This window comes from Nicotiana tabacum, chromosome 6, assembly GCF_000715075.1.
Source record: "Nicotiana tabacum cultivar K326 chromosome 6, ASM71507v2, whole genome shotgun sequence".
Lineage (NCBI taxonomy): Eukaryota > Viridiplantae > Streptophyta > Magnoliopsida > Solanales > Solanaceae > Nicotiana > Nicotiana tabacum.
The window spans coordinates 40699685-40723192 of record NC_134085.1 but is presented as its reverse complement, the minus strand read 5'-3'; positions in this window follow the sequence as shown (position 1 = coordinate 40723192).

The window sequence follows — 23508 nt, the reverse complement described above, 5'->3', positions numbered from 1 at the left end:
AAATCTCAGCACTGCATTTCATCCGCAGACTGACGGACAGGCTGAACGTACCATTCAGACACTGGAAGATATGCTACGAGCATGTGTTCTAGATTTTAAGGGGAATTGGGATGATCATCTTCCACTCATAGAATTCGCCTATAACAATAGCTACCATTCTAGTATTAAAATGGCCCCATATGAGGCACTATACGGGAGGAGATGTAGATCACCAGTTGGATGGTTCGAAGTCGGTGAAATAGAATTATATGGGCCAGATTTGATTCACCAAGCTATTGAGAAGGTGAAAGTGATACAGGAGCGATTGAGGACGGCACAAAGCAGGCAAAAATCTTATTCTGATGTCCGACGTCGTGATCTAGAGTTTGAGGTTGGTGATTGGGTTTTCCTGAGGATCTCACCAATAAAGGGTATTATGCGTTTTGGGAAGAAAGGTAAGCTGAGTCCAAGGTATATCGGGCCGTATAAAATTCTTCGACGGATTGGAAAGGTTGCTTATGAGTTAGAATTGCCATCCGAATTGGAATTTGTCCACCCGGTATTCCATATATCTATGTTGAGAAAATGTATTGGAGACCCTTCTCGAGTCGTCCCTATCAAAGATGTACAAGTTACAGAGGACCTATCATATGAAGAAGTGCCAGTGGCGATATTAGATCGGCAAGTCCGCAAGCTGAGAACAAAAGATGTAGCTTCCGTCAAAGTATTGTGGAGGAACAAAAATATGGAAGAAATGACATGGGAAGCAGAAGAGGAGATGAAGTCTAAATACCCTTACTTATTCCAGAATAAAGATAACAAGGATGCTGGTGGAAGACAGAATACATTGGAAGGTGAAACGGCTCTATGAGGTAAGCAATAATTTGAGAATACTCCTCCTTAATACAAAATGGTGATATGTAGATAATGTAAATACGCATAATGCTTTGTGTAGCCTTGTGAAGCCATATGTTGGGCTTAATTACTTGCAAGTTTTGCTAGTGACCATTTTATAGGGGAAAATTGATCGGAAATTTCCATTGGAATCCACGATGATTTAAACTCCCCATAAACCCTTACATTCGAGGACGAATGTTCCTAAGGGGGGGGGGGGAGGGTGTTACAACCCATATCCACATGTGTTAGTTCATGCCATATATTAGTTAACATAAATCCAAAAAGGAATTATCTTTGAGATGATAAGAAGTCAATCCTATTGGTCTTAAGTGATACAAGAGTGTATAAGGGTGATTAACCAGTATTAGAAGTTAAACGAATCAAGGATGTTGTAACTCGTATTTTCAGGTAATCTAGCGGTGCTTAATACACTCAAGAGGTCATTTATTAAGGTATTTTAATCATATAATATCCGTATCATAAGTCTTGAAGTCAAACGAGTTATGAAACAAAAGTCGACAAAAGTTGTCGCAACTTAGGTTCATAATTTTACTTAAACATTAGGTCAAATGTTTCTAATCTTTTCTAATAATTTACAAGGAATTACGGGGTTATCTACCAACCAAATTAAATATCTATGAGTCTAGTTTCCAACTCATTAAACCATTCATCGATACAATCTCGGAGTAGATAGATATTCGCATTTTCGCGAGACTGCGCCAAGCACCTCTCTATGGGGCCCACTAAGTCGGTTTAAGATATTTGGACCTATATAGGATGACTCCAACCCGTTTTAAGTCATTTCTTTTCACTATTTGCAGACCTTAGAACCCTAGGAACATCCTCTCAAGGTTCTCTCAAGATTCAAGACCCACAAAAAGGGCAAACAACACAAATCAAGTGTCGGGAATTCCGTGGCGCTAGTAAGTCTCTTGTTCTTCTTGTTGTTGCTCATTTTTGTGTCGTTTCAGCTCGTGTGGGAGGTTGTTTTAAAGGGTTTATGTTCTGTAAATACTCCCTCATGTTCTTAATATCAATCCTAGGCGATTTCAAGCCTTCTAAAGTGATTCTAGTGCCGAAAAACACTAATTGATCGCTAGTTTCGCTTTTTTGTTGTTGTGGCAGCATTGGAGGGATATTTCATGGAAATTTAAGGTCAAATTGGAGTTGTTATTTCTATATAAAGGTAAGAAACCTCTTACTCTATATGTATTTAAGATTATCCAAGTTGCGGCTAAGCCATTGAAGCTAGAACTTGTGAGATATATATCGAAAGGCTTGGTAGTAATGTTATTTTTTTGTGGACTGTTTTGCGTTGTTGTTGGGCTGCGTATTTTACTACTATCTTGTGGAGTTTTGGAGGAGGAAGTGTGTGGAGAAACACCATATATATGTAGGGTTATGGGCTGATAGTTATTCGTAACATTTCTAGGTTGTTTGACACGACTACAATGGTTGTCGTATGTATGGAGTGATTAGGCTATGTGTGGACTATTTTTGGAGGCTCAATATGTTTATTATTGATGTTGTTTGGGCTGTTTGGTGACTGTTTTGAATGGTGTGAGGTCATATATATAGGGGAGGTGCTGTCCGTTTCATCTTAAAATAGGTTGTGGTCGATACATAATAGTTATGACGCTTAAATGATAACGATAGTATCGTTTCTCTTATTGTAGACTAAGGAGTTTTGACAATTGCATAGTTTGAGATTGGGGCAGTATATACAAGGTATGTGAGGCTATCCCTTTCCTTCTTTTGCACGACTCCGATTGTACATAATGTAATGAACGAGCTTCCAAAGATACTCTACTCTTAGAAGCTAGCAGTACTTACATTGTTTTCCCTCTTATGGAACGATTGATGTTAATGTTGCTTCTCTTATTCTTATGTTATCAATGTTATTGGTACTTCCTGATTCTTATAAGGTTCATAGTGAAGAGTTAGTCCTAATAACGTGTATAGAGGATACCGACCTTACGTCACTCCGAAAGGTTTAGAATGTGATTCCATGAGTCGAGCATGCATTATATATATGTATCTATTTTACTCTACCGAGCCACGCTATAGTTGGCCGGGTACGGCACCTATTGTGCAACCACTGATCAGTTGGGTTTTACCGAGCTCCACGTGGCCGGGTACGATTCTACCGAGCCTATTATGGCCGGGTACGATATGATGATAATGATGCCCACAGAGGTGAATGCTTTAAAGGTTTATGTATTTATACATATGTATCATGCATTTCATGTAAGTAGCCCTCAGAGGTACTAAGATGTTACATGTTGTATATTCTCTATCCTTGCTTACATTACTGATCGTATTTATGGTTCCTTGCCTTACATACTCAGTACTTTATTCGTACTGACGTCCTTTTATTTGTGGACGCTGCATGTCGTGCTGCAGGTCCTGATAGACAGGCAGGTGCAGCTCCCCCACCATAGTAGACTGTCCAGTTCAGCGGTGTTTGGCGAGATCCCTTCTCCGGACTTGCCTTGGTCTTGGTATGCAATTTTTGTTATAGACATTATGGGTATGTAGGGGCCCTGTTCCGGCTATGTTGCAACACTTATGTTCTTTTAGAGGCTCATAGACAGGTGTCGGCTCATGTATAGTTTGGTATGCCTTGTCGGCTAGTTTTTGTTGTATAGTCTTTCATAGTAGCGTGGTAGCTCATACCTTATACGTAGTTTCTTGATTGTCTGGTCATCCCCTGCTATGTATGTTCATGCCGTCATATTTTATTGCTGGTTGTCCATGATCTAGGTCTACCATTTATATTGATCTCGTCAGCCTTAAAAGATAATAATGAAGGTTAGATGAAATGTACGTTGGTGCTCGGCAAGTGTGGTCGGGTGCTAGTCATGGCCCTTCAGTTTGGGTCGTGACAGGCAACATCCTTCCAATTCAAAGTTAGATTGGAGCCCTAATGTTGGCAAAAGGCGACTAGGGAATGGAGTCCCCATGTCTAAAAGGCTCAACTCAGGGATTTGAGCCCTAATATTGGAAGAAAAGGCGACTAGGTAATGGAAGCTCTATGTCTAAAAGGCTCAACTCAGGGATTGGAGCCCTAATGTTGGCAAAAGGCAACTAGGGAATGGAGACGCTATGTCTAAAAGGGCTCAACTCAGAGATTGGAGCCATAATGTTGGCAAGAGACGAATAGGGAATGGAGGCCCTATGTCTAATAAGGCTCAACTCAGGGATTGGAGCCCTAATGTTGGCAGAAAAGGCGACGAGGGAATGGAGGCCCCATGTCTAAAAGGCTCAACTCAGGGATTGGAGCCTTAATGATGGCAAAAGGCGACTAGGGAATGGAGGCCCTATGTCTAAAAGGCTCAACTCAGGGATTGGAGCCCTAATGTTGGCAGAAAAGGTGACTAGGGAATGGAGGCCCCATGTCTAAAAGGATCAACTCAGGGGTTGGAGCCCTAATATTGGTAAAAGTTGACTAAGGAATGGAGGCCCTATGTCTAAAAAGGCTCAACTCAAGGATTGGAGCCCTAATGTTGGCAGAAAAGGCGACTAAGGTATAGAGGCCCCATGCCTAAAAGGCTCAACAAAGGGATTGGAGCCTTAATATTGGCAAAAGGAGACTAGAGAATGGAGGCCCTATGTCTAAAAGGCTCAACTCAGGGATTGGAGCCCTAATGTTGGCAGAAAAGGCGACTAGGGAATGGAGGCCCTGTGTCTAAAAGGCTCAACTCAGGGATTGGAGCAGTAATATTGGCAAAAGGCGACTATGGAGTGGAGGACCTATGTCTAAAAGGCTCAACTCAAAGATTGAAGCCCTAATGTTCGCAAAAGGCGACTAGGGAATGGAGGCCCTAAGTCTAAAAGGCTCAACTCAGGGATTGGAGCCTTAATGTTGGTGAAAGGCGGCTCGGGAATGGAGGCCCTATGACTAAAGAGGCTCAACTTAGGGATTGGAGCCCTAATGTTGGCAAAAGGCGACTAGGGAATGGCGGCCCTATCTCTAAAAAGGCTCAACTCAGGGATTGGAGCCCCAATGTTGGTAAAAGGTGATTAGGGAATGGAGTCCCCATGTCTAAAAGGCTCAACTCAGGGATTTGAGCCCTAATATTGGAAGAAAAGGCGACTAGGTAATGGAAGCTCTATGTCTTAAAGGCTCAACTCTGGGATTGGAGCCCTATGTTGGCAAAAGGCAACTAAGGAATGGAGACCCTATGTCTAAAAAGGCTCAACTCAGGGATTGGAGCCATAATGTTGGCAAAAGGCGACTAGGGAATGGAGGCCCTATGTCTAAAAGGCTCAACTCAGGGATTGGAGCCCTAATGTTGGCAGAAAAGGTGACTAGGGAATGGAGGCCCCATGTCTAAAAGGATCAACTCAGGGGATTGGAGCCTTAATGTTGGCAAAAGGCGACTACGGAATGGAGGCCCTATGTCTAAAAGGCTCAACTCAGGGATTGGAGCCCTAATGTTGGCAAAAGGCAACTAGGGAATGGAGACGCTATGTCTAAAAGGGCTCAACTCAGAGATTGGAGCCATAATGTTGGCAAGAGGCGAATAGGGAATGGAGGCCCTATGTCTAATAAGGCTCAACTCAGGGATTGGGGCCCTAATGTTGGCAGAAAAGGCGACGAGAGAATGGAGGCCCCATGTCTAAAAGGCTCAACTCAGGGATTGGAGCCTTAATGTTGGCAAAAGGCGACTAGGGAATGGAGGCCCTATGTCTAAAAGGCTCAACTCAGGGATTGGAGCCCTAATGTTGGCAGAAAAGGTGACTAGGGAATGGAGGCCCCATGTCTAAAAGGATCAACTCAGGGGTTGGAGCCCTAATATTGGTAAAAGGCGACTAAGGAATGGAGGCCCTATGTCTAAAAAGGCTCAACTCAAGGATTGGAGCCCTAATGTTGGCAGAAAAGGCGACTAAGGAATAGAGGCCCCATGCCTAAAAGGATCAACAAAGGGATTGGAGCCTTAATATTGGCAAAAGGAGACTAGAGAATGGAGGCCCTATGTCTAAAAGGCTCAACTCAGGGATTGGAGCCCTAATGTTGGCAGAAAAGGCGACTAGGGAATGGAGGCCCTGTGTCTAAAAGGCTCAACTCAGGGATTGGAGCAGTAATATTGGCAAAAGGCTACTATGGAGTGGAGGACCTATGTCTAAAAGGCTCAACTCAAAGATTGAAGCCCTAATGTTCGCAAAAGGCGACTAGGGAATGGAGGCCCTAAGTCTAAAAGGCTCAACTCAAGGATTGGAGCCCTAATGTTGACAGAAAAGGTGACTAGGGAATGGAGGCCCCATGTCTAAAAGGATCAACGCAGGGGTTGGAGCCCTAATATTGGTAAAAGGCGACTAAGGAATGGAGGCCCTATGTCTAAAAAGGCTCAACTCAGGGATTGGAGCCTTAATGTTGGCAGAAAAGGCGACTAGGGAATAGAGGCCCCATGTCTAAAAGGCTCAACAAAGGGATTGGAGCCTTAATGTTGGCAAAAGGCGACTACGGAATGGAGGCCCTATGTCTAAAAGGCTCAACTCAGGGATTGGAGCCCTAATGTTGGCAAAAGGCAACTAGGGAATGGAGACGCTATGTCTAAAAGGGCTCAACTCAGAGATTGGAGTCATAAAGTTGGCAAGAGGCGAATAGGGAATGGAGGCCCTATGTCTAATAAGGCTCAACTCAGGGATTAGAGCCCTAATGTTGGCAGAAAAGGCGACGAGGGAATGGAGGCCCCATCTATAAAAGGCTCAACTCAGGGATTGGAGCCTTAATGTTGGCAAAAGGCGACTAGGGAATGGAGGCCCTATGTCTAAAAGGCTCAACTCAGGGATTGGAGCCCTAATGTTGGCAGAAAAGGTGACTAGGGAATGGAGGCCCCATGTCTAAAAGGATCAACTCAGGGGTTGGAGCCCTAATATTGGTAAAAGGCGACTAAGGAATGGAGGCCCTATGTCTAAAAAGGCTCAACTCAAGGATTGGAGCCCTAATGTTGGCAGAAAAGGCGACTAAGGAATAGAGGCCCCATGCCTAAAAGGCTCAACAAAGAGATTGGAGCCTTAATATTGGCAAAAGGCGACTAGGGAATGGAGGTCCTGTGTCTAAAAGGCTCAACTCAAGGATTGGAGCCGAAATATTGGCAAAAGGCGACTATGGAGTGGAGGCCCTATGTCTAAAAGGCTTAACTAAAAGATTGAAGCCCTAATGTTCACAAAAGGCGACTAGGGAATGGAGGCCCTAAGTCTAAAAGGCTCAACTCAGGGATTGGAGCCTTAATGTTGGTGAAACGCGGCTCGGGAATGGAGGCCCTATGTCTAAAAAGACTCAACTTAGGGATTGGAGACCTAATGTTGGCAAAAGGCGACTAGGGAATGGCGGCCCTATCTCTAAAAAGGCTCAACTCAGGGATTGGAGCCCTAATGTTGGCAAAAGGCGACTAGGGAATGGAGTCCCCATGTCTAAAAGGCTCAACTCAGGGATTTGAGCCCTAATATTGGAAGAAAAGGCGACTAGGTAATGGAAGCTCTATGTCTAAAAGGCTCAACTCAGGGATTGGAGCCCTATGTTGGCAAAAGGCAACTAGGGAATGGAGGCCCTATGTCTAAAAGGCTCAACTCAGGGATTGGAGCCCTAATGTTGGCAAAAGGCGACTAGGGAATGAAGGCCCTTTGTCTAAAAGGCTCAACTCAAAGATTGGAGCCCTAATGTTGGCAAAAGGAGACTAGGGAATGGAGGCCCCATGTCTAAAAGGCACAACTCAGTGATTGGATCCCTAATGTTGGCAAAAGGCGACTAGGGAATGGAGGCCCTATGTCTAAAAAGGCTCAACTCAGGGATTGGAGCCTTAATGTTGGCAAAAGGCGACTAGGGAATGGAGGCCCTATGTCTAAAAGGCTCAACTCAGGGATTGGAGCCCTAATGTTGGCAGAAAAGGTGACTAGGGAATGGAGGCCCCATGTCTAAAAGGATCAACTCAGGGGTTGGAGCCCTAATATTGGTAAAAGGCGACTAAGGAATGGAGGCCCTATGTCTAAAAAGGCTCAACTCAAGGATTGGAGCCCTAATGTTGGCAAAAGGCAACTAAGGAATGGAGACCCTATGTCTAAAAAGGCTCAACTCAGGGATTGGAGCCATAATGTTGGCAAAAGGAGACTAGAGAATGGAGGCCCTATGTCTAAAAGGCTCAACTCAGGGATTGGAGCCCTAATGTTGGCAGAAAAGGCGACTAGGGAATGGAGGCCCTGTGTCTAAAAGGCTCAACTCAGGGATTGGAGCAGTAATATTGGCAAAAGGCTACTATGGAGTGGAGGACCTATGTCTAAAAGGCTCAACTCAAAGATTGAAGCCCTAATGTTCGCAAAAGGCGACTAGGGAATGGAGGCCCTAAGTCTAAAAGGGCTCAACTCAGAGATTGGAGCCATAATGTTGGCAAGAGGCGAATAGGGAATGGAGGCCCTATGTCTAATAAGGCTCAACTCAGGTATTGGAGCCCTAATGTTGGCAGAAAAGGCGACGAGAGAATGGAGGCCCCATGTCTAAAAGGCTCAACTCAGGGATTGGAGCCTTAATGTTGGCAAAAGGCGACTAGGGAATGGAGGCCCTATGTCTAAAAGGCTCAACTCAGGGATTGGAGCCCTAATGTTGGCAGAAAAGGTGACTAGGGAATGGAGGCCCCATGTCTAAAAGGATCAACTCAGGGGTTGGAGCCCTAATATTGGTAAAAGGCGACTAAGGAATGGAGGCCCTAAGTCTAAAAAGGCTCAACTCAAGGATTGGAGCCCTAATGTTGGCAGAAAAGGCGACTAAGGAATAGAGGCCCCATGCCTAAAAGGATCAACAAAGGGATTGGAGCCTTAATATTGGCAAAAGGAGACTAGAGAATGGAGGCCCTATGTCTAAAAGGCTCAACTCAGGGATTGGAGCCCTAATGTTGGCAGAAAAGGCGACTAGGGAATGGAGGCCCTGTGTCTAAAAGGCTCAACTCAGGGATTGGAGCAGTAATATTGGCAAAAGGCTACTATGGAGTGGAGGACCTATGTCTAAAAGGCTCAACTCAAAGATTGAAGCCCTAATGTTCGCAAAAGGCGACTAGGGAATGGAGGCCCTAAGTCTAAAAGGCTCAACTCAAGGATTGGAGCCCTAATGTTGACAGAAAAGGTGACTAGGGAATGGAGGCCCCATGTCTAAAAGGATCAACGCAGGGGTTGGAGCCCTAATATTGGTAAAAGGCGACTAAGGAATGGAGGCCCTATGTCTAAAAAGGCTCAACTCAGGGATTAAAGCCCTAATGTTGGCAGAAAAGGCGACTATGGAATAGAGGCCCAATGCCTAAAACGCTCAATAAAGGGATTGAAGCCTTAATATTGGAAAAAAGCGACTAGGGAATGGAGGCCCTATGTCTAAAAGGCTCAACTCAGGGATTGGAGCCCTAATGTTGGCAGAAAAGGCGACTAGGGAATGGAGGCCCTGTGTCTAAAAGGCTCAACTCAGGGATTGGAGCCGTAATATTGGCAAAAGGCGACTATGGATTAGAGGCCCTATGTCTAAAAGGCTCCACTCAAAGATTGAAGCCCTAATGTTCGCAAAAGGCGACTAGGGAATGGAGGCCCTAAGTCTAAAAGGCTCAACTCAGGGATTGGAGCCTTAATGTTGGTGAAAGGCGGCTTGGGAATGGAGGCCCTATGTCTAAAAAGGCTCAACTTAGGGAATAGAGCCGTAATGTTGGCAAAATGCGACTAGGGAATGGCGGCCCTATCTCTAAAAAGGCTCAACTCAGAGATTGGAGCCCTAATGTTGGCAAAAGGCTACTAGGGAATGGAGTCCCCATGTCTAAAAGGCTAAACTCAGGGATTTGAGCCCTAATATTGGAAGAAAAGGCGACTAGGTAATGGAAGCTCTATGTCTAAAAGGCTCAACTCAGGGATTGGAGCCCTATGTTGGCAAAAGGCAACTAGGGAATGGAGACCCTATGTCTAAAAAGGCTCAACTCAGGGATTGGAGCCATAATGTTGGCAAAAGGCGACTAGGGAATGGAGGCCCTATGTCTAATAAGGCTCAACTCAGGGATTGGAGCCCTAATGTTGGAAGAAAAGGCGACGAGGAAATGGAGGCCCCATGTCTAAAAGGCTCAACTCAGGGATTGGAGCCTTAATGTTGGCAAAAAGCGACTAGGGAATGGAGGCCCTATGTCTAAAAGGCTCAACTTAGGGATTGGAGCCCTAATGTTGGCAGAAAAGGTGACTAGGGAATGGAGGCCCCATGTCTAAAAGGATCAACTCAGGGGTTGGAGCCCTAATATTGGTAAAAGACAACTAAGGAATGGAGGCCCTATGTCTAAAAAGGCTCAACTCAGGGATTGGAGCCTTAATGTTGGCAGAAAAGGCGACTAGGGAATAGAGGCCCCATGTCTAAAAGGCTCAACAAAGGGATTGGAGCCTTAATGTTGGCAAAAGGCGACTACGGAATGGAGGCCCTATGTCTAAAAGGCTCAACTCAGGGATTGGAGCCCTAATGTTGGCAAAAGGCAACTAGGGAATGGAGACGCTATGTCTAAAAGGGCTCAACTCAGAGATTGGAGTCATAAAGTTGGCAAGAGGCGAATAGGGAATGGAGGCCCTATGTCTAATAAGGCTCAACTCAGGGATTAGAGCCCTAATGTTGGCAGAAAAGGCGACGAGGGAATGGAGGCCCCATCTATAAAAGGCTCAACTCAGGGATTGGAGCCTTAATGTTGGCAAAAGGCGACTAGGGAATGGAGGCCCTATGTCTAAAAGGCTCAACTCAGGGATTGGAGCCCTAATGTTGGCAGAAAAGGTGACTAGGGAATGGAGGCCCCATGTCTAAAAGGATCAACTCAGGGGTTGGAGCCCTAATATTGGTAAAAGGCGACTAAGGAATGGAGGCCCTATGTCTAAAAAGGCTCAACTCAAGGATTGGAGCCCTAATGTTGGCAGAAAAGGCGACTAAGGAATAGAGGCCCCATGCCTAAAAGGCTCAACAAAGAGATTGGAGCCTTAATATTGGCAAAAGGCGACTAGGGAATGGAGGTCCTGTGTCTAAAAGGCTCAACTCAAGGATTGGAGCCGAAATATTGGCAAAAGGCGACTATGGAGTGGAGGCCCTATGTCTAAAAGGCTTAACTAAAAGATTGAAGCCCTAATGTTCACAAAAGGCGACTAGGGAATGGAGGCCCTAAGTCTAAAAGGCTCAACTCAGGGATTGGAGCCTTAATGTTGGTGAAACGCGGCTCGGGAATGGAGGCCCTATGTCTAAAAAGACTCAACTTAGGGATTGGAGACCTAATGTTGGCAAAAGGCGACTAGGGAATGGCGGCCCTATCTCTAAAAAGGCTCAACTCAGGGATTGGAGCCCTAATGTTGGCAAAAGGCGACTAGGGAATGGAGTCCCCATGTCTAAAAGGCTCAACTCAGGGATTTGAGCCCTAATATTGGAAGAAAAGGCGACTAGGTAATGGAAGCTCTATGTCTAAAAGGCTCAACTCAGGGATTGGAGCCCTATGTTGGCAAAAGGCAACTAGGGAATGGAGGCCCTATGTCTAAAAGGCTCAACTCAGGGATTGGAGCCCTAATGTTGGCAAAAGGCGACTAGGCAATGAAGGCCCTTTGTCTAAAAGGCTCAACTCAAAGATTGGAGCCCTAATGTTGGCAAAAGGAGACTAGGGAATGGAGGCCCCATGTCTAAAAGGCACAACTCAGTGATTGGAGCCCTAATGTTGGCAAAAGGCGACTAGGGAATGGAGGCCCTATGTCTAAAAAGGCTCAACTCAATGATTGGAGCCCTAATGTTGGCAAAAGGCGACTAGGGAATGGAGGCCTTATGTCTAAAAGGCTCAACTCAGGGATTGGAGCCCTAATGTTGGCAGAAAAGGCGACTAGGGAATAGAGGCCCCATGTCTAAAAGGCTCAACATAGGCATTGGAGCCTTAATGTTGGCAAAAGGCGACTAGGTAATGGAAGCTCTATGTCTAAAAGGCTCAACTCAGGGATTGGAGCCCTATGTTGGCAAAAGGCAACTAGGGAATGGAGACCCTATGTCTAAAAAGGCTCAACTCAGGGATTGGAGCCATAATGTTGGCAAAAGGCGACTAGGGAATGGAGGCCCTATGTCTAATAAGGCTCAACTCAGGGATTGGAGCCCTAATGTTGGCAAAAGGCGACTAGGGAATGGAGGCCCTATGTCTAAAAGGCTCAACTCAGGGATTGGAGCCCTAATGTTGGCAGAAAAGGTGACTAGGGAATGGAGGCCCCATGTCTAAAAGGATCAACTCAGGGGTTGGAGCCCTAATATTGGTAAAAGGCAACTAAGGAATGGAGGCCCTATGTCTAAAAAGGCTCAACTCAGGGATTGGAGCCCTAATGTTGGCAGAAAAGGCGACTAGAGAATAGAGGACCCTATGCCTAAAAGGCTCAACAAAGGGATTGGAGCCTTAATATTGGCAAAAGGCGACTAGGGAATGGAGGCCCTATGTCTAAAAGGCTCAACTCAGGGATTGGAGCCCTAATGTTGGCAGAAAAGGCGACTAGGGAATGGAGGCCCTGTGTCTAAAAGGCTCAACTCAGGGATTGGAGCCGTAATATTGGCAAAAGGCGACTATGGAGTGGAGTCCCTATGTCTAAAAGGCACAACTCAAAGATTGAAGCCCTAATGTTCGCAAAAGGCGACTAGGGAATGGAGGCCCTAAGTCTAAAAGGCTCAACTCAGGGATTGGAGCCTTAATGTTGGTGAAAGGCGGCTCGGGAGTGGAGGCCCAATGTCTAAAAAGACTCAACTTAGGGATTGGAGCCCTAATGTTGGCAAAAGGCGACTAGGGAATGGCGGCCCTATCTCTAAAAAGGCTCAACTCAGGGATTGGAGCCCTAATGTTGGCAAAAGGCGACTAGGGAATGGAGTCCCCATGTCTAAAAGGCTCAACTCAGGGATTTGAGCCCTAATATTGGAAGAAAAGGCGACTAGGTAATGGAAGCTCTATGTCTAAAAGGCTCAACTCAGGGATTGGAGCCCTATGTTGGCAAAAGGCAACTAGGGAATGGAGGCCCTATGTCTAAAAGGCTCAACTCAGGGATTGGAGCCCTAATGTTGGCAAAAGGCGACTAGGGAATGAAGGCCCTATGTCTAAAAGGCTCAACTCAAAGATTGGAGCCCTAATGCTGGCAAAAGGAGACTAGGGAATGGAGGCCCCATGTCTAAAAGGCACAACTCAGTGATTGGAGCCCTATTGTTGGCAAAAGGCGACTAGGGAATGGAGGCCATATGTCTAAAAAGGCTCAACTCAATGATTGGAGCCCTAATGATGACAAAAGGCGACTAGGGAATGGAGGCCCTATGTCTAAAAGGCTCAACTCAGTGATTGGAGCCCTAATGTTGGTAGAAAAGGCGACTAGGGAATGGCTGCCCTATCTCTAAAAAGGCTCAACTCAGGGATTGGAGCCCTAATGTTGGCAAAAGGCGACTAGGGAATGGAAACCCTATGTCTAAAAAGGCTCAACTCAGGGATTGGAGCCATAATGTTGGCAAAAGGCGACTAGGGAATGGAGGCCCTATGTCTAAAAGGCTCAACTCAGGGATTGGAGCCCTAATGTTGGCAGAAAAGGTGACTAGGGAATGGAGGCCCCATGTCTAAAAGGATCAACTCAGGGGTTGGAGCCCTAATATTGGTAAAAGGCGACTAAGGAATGGAGGCCCTATGTCTAAAAAGGCTCAACTCAGGGATTGGAGCCCTAATGTTGGTAGAAAAGGCGACTAGAGAATAGAGGCCCCATGCCTAAAAGGCTCAATAAAGGGATTTGAGCCTTAATATTGGCAAAAGGCGACTAGGGAATGGAGGCCCTTTGTCTAAAAGGCTCAACTCAGGGATTGGAGCCCTAATGTTGGCAGAAAAGGCGACTAGGGAATGGAGGCCCTGTGTCTAAAAGGCTCAACTCAGGGATTGGAGCCGTAATATTGGCAAAAGGCGACTATGGAGTGGAGTCCCTATGTCTAAAAGGCACAACTCAAAGATTGAAGCCCTAATGTTCGCAAAAGGCGACTAGGGAATGGAGGCCCTAAGTCTAAAAGGCTCAACTCAGGGATTGGAGCCTTAATGTTGGTGAAAGGCGGCTCGGGAGTGGAGGCCCTATGTCTAAAAAGACTCAAATTAGGGATTGGAGCCCTAATGTTGGCAAAAGGCGACTAGGGAATGGCGGCCCTATCTCTAAAAAGGCTCAACTCAGGGATTGGAGCCCTAATGTTGGCAAAAGGCGACTAGGGAATGGAGTCCCCATGTCTAAAAGGCTCAACTCAGGGATTTGAGCCCTAATATTGGAAGAAAAGGCGACTAGGTAATGGAAGCTCTATGTCTAAAAGGCTCAACTCAGGGATTGGAGCCCTATGTTGGCAAAAGGCAACTAGGGAATGGAGGCCCTATGTCTAAAAGGCTCAACTCAGGGATTGGAGCCCTAATGTTGGCAAAAGGCGACTAGGGAATGAAGGCCCTATGTCTAAAAGGCTCAACTCAAAGATTGGAGCCCTAATGCTGGCAAAAGGAGACTAGGGAATGGAGGCCCCATGTCTAAAAGGCACAACTCAGTGATTGGAGCCCTATTGTTGGCAAAAGGCGACTAGGGAATGGAGGCCATATGTCTAAAAAGGCTCAACTCAATGATTGGAGCCCTAATGTTGACAAAAGGCGACTAGGGAATGGAGGCCCTATGTCTAAAAGGCTCAACTCAGTGATTGGAGCCCTAATGTTGGTAGAAAAGGCGACTAGGGAATGGCTGCCCTATCTCTAAAAAGGCTCAACTCAGGGATTGGAGCCCTAATGTTGGCAAAAGGCGACTAGGGAATGGAAACCCTATGTCTAAAAAGGCTCAACTCAGGGATTGGAGCCATAATGTTGGCAAAAGGCGACTAGGGAATGGAGGCCCTATGTCTAAAAGGCTCAACTCAGGGATTGGAGCCCTAATGTTGGCAGAAAAGGTGACTAGGGAATGGAGGCCCCATGTCTAAAAGGATCAACTCAGGGGTTGGAGCCCTAATATTGGTAAAAGGCGACTAAGGAATGGAGGCCCTATGTCTAAAAAGGCTCAACTCAGGGATTGGAGCCCTAATGTTGGTAGAAAAGGCGACTAGAGAATAGAGGCCCCATGCCTAAAAGGCTCAATAAAGGGATTTGAGCCTTAATATTGGCAAAAGGCGACTAGGGAATGGAGGCCCTTTGTCTAAAAGGCTCAACTCAGGGATTGGAGCCCTAATGTTGGCAGAAAAGGCGACTAGGGAATGGAGGCCCTGTGTCTAAAAGGCTCAACTCAGGGATTGGAGCCGTAATATTGGCAAAAGGAGACTATGGAGTGGAGTCCCTATGTCTAAAAGGCACAACTCAAAGATTGAAGCCCTAATGTTCGCAAAAGGCGACTAGGGAATGGAGGCCCTAAGTCTAAAAGGCTCAACTCAGGGATTGGAGCCTTAATGTTGGTGAAAGGCGGCTCGGGAGTGGAGGCCCTATGTCTAAAAAGACTCAAATTAGGGATTGGAGCCCTAATGTTGGCAAAAGGCGACTAGGGAATGGCGGCCCTATCTCTAAAAAGGCTCAACTCAGGGATTGGAGCCCTAATGTTGGCAAAAGGCGACTAGGGAATGGAGTCCCCATGTCTAAAAGGCTCAACTCAGGGATTTGAGCCCTAATATTGGAAGAAAAGGCGACTAGGTAATGGAAGCTCTATGTCTAAAAGGCTCAACTCAGGGATTGGAGCCCTATGTTGGCAAAAGGCAACTAGGGAATGGAGACCCCTATGTCTAAAAGGCTCAACAAAGGGATTGGAGCCCTAATGTTGGCAAAAGGCGACTAGGGAATGAATGACATATGTCTAAAAGGCTCAACTCAAAGATTGGAGCCCTAATGCTGGCAAAAGGAGACTAGGGAATGGAGGCCCTATGTCTAAAAAGGCTCAACTCAATGATTGGAGCCCTAATGTTGACAAAAGGCGACTAGGGAATGGAGGCCCTATGTCTAAAAGGCTCAACTCAGTGATTGGACCCCTAATGTTGGCAGAAAAGGCGACTAGGGAATAGAGGCCCCATGTCTAAAAGGCTTAACACAGGGATTGGAGCCTTAATGTTGGCAAAAGGCGACTAGGGAATGGAGGCCCTATGTCTAAAAGGCTCAACTAAAGGATTGGAGCCCTAATGTTGGCAGAAAAGGTGACTAGGGAATGGAGGCCCCGTGTCTAAAAGGCTGAACTCAGGGATTGGAGCCCTAATATTGGTAGAAAAGGCGACTAGGGAATGGAGGCCCTTTGTCTAAAAGGCTCAACTAAGGGATTGAGGCCCTAATGGTGGCAAAAGGAGACTAGGTAATGGAGGACCCATGTCTAAAAGGCACAACTCAGTGATTGGAGCCCTAATGTTGGCAAAAGGCGACTAGGGAATGGAGGCCCTATGTCTAAAAGGCTCAACTCAATGATTGAAGCCCTAATGTTCGCAAAAGGTGACTAGGGAATGGAGGCCCTAAGTCTAAAAGGCTCAACTCAGGGATTGGAGCCTTAATGTTGGTGAAAGGCGGCTCGGGAATGGAGAACCTATATCTAAAAAGGCTCAACTCAGGGATTGGAGCCTTAATGTTGGCAAAAGGCGACTAGGGAATGGAGACCCTATGTCTATAAAGGTTCAACTCAGGGATTGTAGCCATAATGTTGGCAAAAGGCGACTAGGGAATGGAGGCTCTATGTCTAATCAGGCTCAACTCAGGGATTGGAGCCCTAATGTTGGCAGAAAAGGCGACGAGGGAATGGAGGCCCCATGTCTAAAAGGCTCAACTCAGGGATTGGAGCCTTAATGTTGGCAAAAGGCGACTAGGTAATGGAGGCCCTATGTCTAATAGGCTCAACTCAGGGATTGGAGCCCTAATGTTGGCAAAAGGCGACTAGGGAATGGAGTCCCCATGTCTAAAAGGCTCAACTCAGGGATTTGAGCCCTAATATTGGAAGAAAAGGCGACTAGGTAATGGAAGCTCTATGTCTAAAAGGCTCAACTCAGGGATTGGAGCCCTAATGTTGGCAAAAGGCAACTAGGGAATGGAGACCCTATGTCTAAAAGGGCTCAACTCAGGGATTGGAACCATAATGTTGGCAAAAGGCGACTAGGGAATGGCGGCTCTATCTCTAAAAAGGCTCAACTCAGGGATTGGAGCCATAATGTTCGAAAAAGGCGACTAGGGAATGGCAGTCCTATCTCTAAAAAGGCTCAACTCAGGGATTGGAGCCCTAATGTTAACAAAAGGCGACTAGGGAATGGAGTCCCCATGTCTAAAAGGCTCAACTCAGGGATTTGAGCCCTAATATTGGAAGAAAAGGCGACTAGGTAATGGAAGCTCTATGTCTAAAAGGCTCAACTCACGGATTGGAGCCCTAATGTTGGCAAAAGGCAACTAGGGAATTGAGTCCCTATGTCTAAAAAGGCTCAACTCAGGGATTGGAGCCATAATGTTGGCAAAAGGCGACTAGGGAATGGAGGCCCTATGTCTAATAAGGCTCAACTCAGGGATTGGAGCGCTAATGTTGGAAGAAAAGGTGACGAGGGAATGGAGGCCCCATGTCTAAAAGGCTCATCTCAAGGATTGAAGCCTTAATGTTTGCAAAAGGCGACTAGGGAATGGAGGCCCTATGTCTAAAAGGCTCAACTCAGGGTTTGGAGCCCTAATGTTGGCAGAAACGGTGACTAAGGAATGGAGGCCCCATGTCTAAAAGGATCAACTCAGGGGTTGGAGCCCTAATATTGGTAAAAGGCGACTAAGGAATGGAGTACCTATGTCTAAAGAGGCTCAACTCAGGGATTGGAGCCCTAATGTTGGCAGAAAAGGCGACTAGGGAATAGAGGCCCAATGTCTAAAAGGCTCAACAAAGGGATTGGAGCCTTAATGTTGGCAAAAGGCGACTAGGGAATGGAGGCCCTATGTCTAAAAGGCTCAACTCAGGGATTGGAGCCCTAATGCTGGCAGAAAAGGCGACTAGGGAATGGAGGCCATGTATCTAAAAGGCTCAACTAAGGGATTGGAGCCCTAATATTGGCAAAAGGCGACTATGAAATGGAGGCCCTATGTCTAAAAGGCTCAACTCAAAGATTAAAGCCCTAATGTTTGCAAAAGGCGACTAAGGAATGGAGGCCCTAAGTCTAAAAGGCTAAACTCAGGGATTGAATCCCTAATGTTGGCGAAAGGCGGCTAGGGAATGGAGGCCCTATGTCTAAAAAGGCTCAACTCAGGGATTGGAGCCCTAATGTTTGCAAAAGACCACTAGGTAATGGAGGCCCTATGTCTAAAAAGGCTCAACTCAGGGATTGGAGCCCTAATGTTGGCAAAAGGCGACTAGGAAATGTATTCCCCATGTCTAAAAGGCTCAACTCAGGGATTGGAGCCCTAATGTTGACAAAAAGCGACTAGGTAATGGAGGTACTATGTCTAAAAAGGCTAAACTCAGGGATTGGAGCCCTAATGTTGGCACAAAAGGCGACTAGGGAATAGAGGCCCCATGTCTAAAAGGCTCAACTCAGGGATTGGAGCCTTAATGTTGGCAAAAAGCGATTAAGGAATGGAGGCCCTAAGTCTAAAAGACTCAACTCAGGGATTGGAGCCCTAATGTTGGCAGAAAAGGCGAGTAGGGAATGGAGGCCCCGTGTCTAAAAGGCTGAACTCAGGGATTGGAGCCCTAATATTAGTAGAAAAGGCGACTAGGAAATGGAGGCCCTTTGTCTAAAAGGCTCAACTAAGGGATTATGGCCCTAATATTGGCAAAATGAGACTAGGGAATGGAGGACTCATGTCTAAAAGGCACAACTCAGTGATTGGAGCCCTAATGTTGGCAAAAGGTGACTAGAGAATGGAGGCCCTATGTCTAAAAGGCTCAACTCAAAGATTGAAGTCCTAATGTTCGCAAAAGGCGACTAGGGAATGGTGGCCCTAAGTCTAAAAGGCTCAACTCAGGGATTGGAGCCCTAATGTTGGTGAAAGGCAGCTCGGGAATGGAGGCCCTATGACTAAAAAGGGTCAACTCAGGGATTGAAGCCCTAATGTTGGCGAAAGGCGGTTAGGGAATGGAGGCCCTATGTCTAAAAAGGCTCAACTCAGGGATTGGAGCCCTAATGTTGGCAAAAGGCGACTAGGGAATGTAGTCCCCATGTCTAAAAGGCACAACTCAGGGATTTGACCCCTAATATTGGAAGAAAAGGCGACTAGGTAATGGAGTCCCCATGTCTAAAAGGCACAACTCAGAGATTTGAGCCCTAATATTGGAAGAAAAGGCGACTAGGGAATGGAGGCCCTATGTCTAAAAGGCTCAACTTAGCGATTGGAACCTTAATGTTGGCAAAAGGTGACTAGCGAATGGAGGCCCTATGTCTAAAAGGCTCAACTCATGGATTGGAGCCCTAATGTTGGCAGAAAAGGTGACTAGGGAATGGAGGCCCCATGTCTAAAAGGATCAACTCAAGGGTTGGAGCCCTAATATTGGTAAAAGACGATTAAGGAATGGAGGCCCTATGTCTAAAAAGGCTCAACTCAGGGATTGGAGCCCTAATGTTGGCAGAAAAAGGTGACTAGGGAATGGAGACCCTATGTCTAAAAAGGCTCAAATCAGGGATTGGAGCCATAATATTGGCAAATGGCGACTAGGGAATAGAGGCCCTAAGTCTAAAAGGCTCAACTCAGGGATTGGAGCCCTAATGTTGGTGAAAGGCGGCTCGGGAATGGAGGCCCTATGTCTAAAAAGGCTCAACTCAGGGATTGTAGCCCTAATGTTTGCAAAAGGCGACTAGGGAATGGAGTCCCCATGTCTAAAAGGCTCAACTCAGGGATTTGAGCCCTAATATTGGAAGAAAAGGCGACTAGGTAATGGAAGCTCTATGTCTAAAAGGCTCAACTCAGGGATTGGAGCCCTAATGTTGGCAAAAGGCAACTAGGGAATGGAGACCCTATGTCTAAAAGGGCTCAACTCAGGGATTGGAGCCATAATGTTGGCAAAAGGCGACTAGGGAATGGAGGCCCTATGTCTAATAAGGCTCAACTCAGGGATTGGAGCCCTAATGTTGGCAGAAAAGGCGTTGAAAGAATGGAGGCCCCATGTCTAAAAGTCTCAACTCAGGGATTGAAGCCTTAATGTTGGCAAAAGGAGACTAGGGAATGAAGGACCCATGTCTAAAAGGCACAACTCAGTGATTGGAGCCCTAATGTTGGCAAAAGTCGACTAGGGAATGGAGGCCCTATGTCTAAAAGGCTCAACTCAAATATTGAAGCCCTAATGTTCGCAAAAGGCGACTAGGGAATGGAGGCCCTAAGTCTAAAAGGCTCAACTCAGGAATTGGAGCCCTAATGTTTGTGAAAGGCGGCTCGGGAATGGAGGCCCTATGTCTAAAAAGGCTCAACTCAGGGATTGTAGCCCTAATGTTTGCAAAAGGCGACTAGAGAATGGAGGCCCTATATCTAAAAAGGCTCAACTCAGGGATTGGAGACCTAATGTTGGCAAAAGGCGACTAGGGAATGGAGTCCCCATGTCTAAAAGGCTCAACTCAGGGATTGGAGCCCTAATATTGGCAGAAAAGGCGATTATGTAATGGAAGCTCTATGTATAAAAGGCTCAACTCAGGGATTAGAGCCCTAATGTTGGCAAAAGGCAACTACGGAATGGAGACCCTATGTCTAAAAGGGCTCAACTCAGGGATTGGAGCCATAATGTTGGCAAAAGGCGACTAGGGAATGGAGGCCCTATGTCTAAAAAGGCTCAACTCAGGGATTGGAGCCCTAATGTTGGCAGAAAAGGCGTCGAGAGAATGGAGGCCCCATGTCTAAAAGGCTCAACTCAGGGATTGGAGCCTTAATGTTGTCAAAAGGCGACTAGGGAATGGAGGCCCTATGTCTAAAAGGCTCAACTCAGGGATTGGAGCCCTAATGTTGGCAGAAAAGGTGACTAGGGAATGGAGGCCCTATGTCTAAAAGGCTCAACTCAAAGATTGAAGCCCTAATGTTCGCAAAAGGCGACTAGGGAATGGAGGCCCTAAGTCTAAAAGGCTCAACTCAGGTATTGGAGCCCTAATGTTGGTGAAAGGCGGCTCGGGAATAGAGGCCCTATGTCTAAAAAGGCTCAACTCAGGGATTGTAGCCCTAATGTTTGCAAAAGGCGATTAGGGAATGGAGTCCCCATGTCTAAAAGGCTCAACTCAGGGATTTGAGCCCTAATATTGGAAGAAAAGGCGACTAGGTAATGGAAGCTCTATGTCTAAAAGGCTCAACTCAGGGATTGGAGCCCTAATGTTGGCAAAAGGCAACTAGGGAATGGAGACCCTATGTCTAAAAGGGCTCAACTCAGGGATTGGAGCCATAATGCTGGCAAAAGGCGACTAGGGAATGGAGGCCCTATGTCTAATAAGGCTCAACTCAGGGATTGGAGCCCTAATGTTGGCAGAAAAGGCGTTGAAAGAATGGAGGCCCCATGTCTAAAAGTCTCAACTCAGGGATTGAAGCCTTAATGTTGGCAAAAGGAGACTAGGGAATGGAGGACCCATGTCTAAAAGGCACAACTCAGTGATTGGAGCCCTAATGTTGGCAAAAGTCGACTAGGGAATGGAGGCCCTATGTCTAAAAGGCTCAACTCAAATATTGAAGCCCTAATGTTCGCAAAAGGCGACTAGGGAATGGAGGCCCTAAGTCTAAAAGGCTCAACTCAGGGATTGGAGCCCTAATGTTTGTGAAAGGCGGCTCGGGAATGGAGGCCCTATGTCTAAAAAGGCTCAACTCAGGGATTGTAGCCCTAATGTTTGCAAAAGGCGACTAGAGAATGGAGGCCCTATATCTAAAAAGGCTCAACTCAGGGATTGGAGACCTAATGTTGGCAAAAGGCGACTAGGGAATGGAGTCCCCATGTCTAAAAGGCTCAACTCAGGGATTGGAGCCCTAATGTTGGCAGAAAAGGCGATTATGTAATGGAAGCTCTATGTATAAAAGGCTCAACTCAGGGATTAGAGCCCTAATGTTGGCAAAAGGCAACTACGGAATGGAGACCCTATGTCTAAAAGGGCTCAACTCAGGGATTGGAGCCATAATGTTGGCAAAAGGCGACTAGGGAATGGAGGCCCTATGTCTAAAAAGGCTCAACTCAGGGATTGGAGCCCTAATGTTGGCAGAAAAGGCGTCGAGAGAATGGAGGCCCCATGTCTAAAAGGCTCAACTCAGGGATTGGAGCCTTAATGTTGTCAAAAGGCGACTAGGGAATGGAGGCCCTATGTCTAAAAGGCTCAACTCAGGGATTGGAGCCCTAATGTTGGCAGAAAAGGTGACTAGGGAATGGAGGCCCTATGTCTAAAAGGCTCAACTCAAAGAAATAAGCCCTAATGTTCGCAAAAGGCGACTAGGGAATGGAGGCCCTAAGTCTAAAAGGCTCAACTCAGGTATTGGAGCCCTAATGTTGGTGAAAGGCGGCTCGGGAATGGAGGCCCTATGTCTAAAAAGGCTCAACTCAGGGATTGTAGCCCTAATGTTTGCAAAAGGCGATTAGGGAATGGAGTCCCCATGTCTAAAAGGCTCAACTCAGGGATTTGAGCCCTAATATTGGAAGAAAAGGCGACTAGGTAATGGAAGCTCTATGTCTAAAAGGCTCAACTCAGGGATTGGAGCCCTAATGTTGGCAAAAGGCAACTAGGGAATGGAGACCCTATGTCTAAAAGGGCTCAACTCAGGGATTGGAGCCATAATGTTGGCAAAAGGCGACTAGGGAATGGAGGCCCTATGTCTAATAAGGCTCAATTCAGGATTGGAGCCCTAATGTTGGCAGAAAAGGCGTTGAAAGAATGGAGGCCCCATGTCTAAAAGTCTCAACTCAGGGATTGAAGCCTTAATGTTGGCAAAAGGCGACTAGGGAATGGAGGCCCTAAGTCTAAAAGGCTCAACTCAGGAATTGGAGCCCTAATGTTTGTGAAAGGCGGCTCGGGAATGGAGGCCCTATGTCTAAAAAGGCTCAACTCAGGGATTGTAGCCCTAATGTTTGCAAAAGGCGACTAGAGAATGGAGGCCCTATATCTAAAAAGGCTCAACTCAGGGATTGGAGACCTAATGTTGGCAAAAGGCGACTAGGGAATGGAGTCCCCATGTCTAAAAGGCTCAACTCAGGGATTGGAGCCCTAATGTTGGCAGAAAAGGCGATTATGTAATGGAAGCTCTATGTATAAAAGGCTCAACTCAGGGATTAGAGCCCTAATGTTGGCAAAAGGCAACTACGGAATGGAGACCCTATGTCTAAAAGGGCTCAACTCAGGGATTGGAGCCATAATGTTGGCAAAAGGCGACTAGGGAATGGAGGCCCTATGTCTAAAAAGGCTCAACTCAGGGATTGGAGCCCTAATGTTGGCAGAAAAGGCGTCGAGAGAATGGAGGCCCCATGTCTAAAAGGCTCAACTCAGGGATTGGAGCCTTAATGTTGTCAAAAGGCGACTAGGGAATGGAGGCCCTATGTCTAAAAGGCTCAACTCAGGGATTGGAGCCCTAATGTTGGCAGAAAAGGTGACTAGGGAATGGAGGCCCTATGTCTAAAAGGCTCAACTCAAAGATTGAAGCCCTAATGTTCGCAAAAGGCGACTAGGGAATGGAGGCCCTAAGTCTAAAAGGCTCAACTCAAGGATTGGAGCCCTAATGTTGG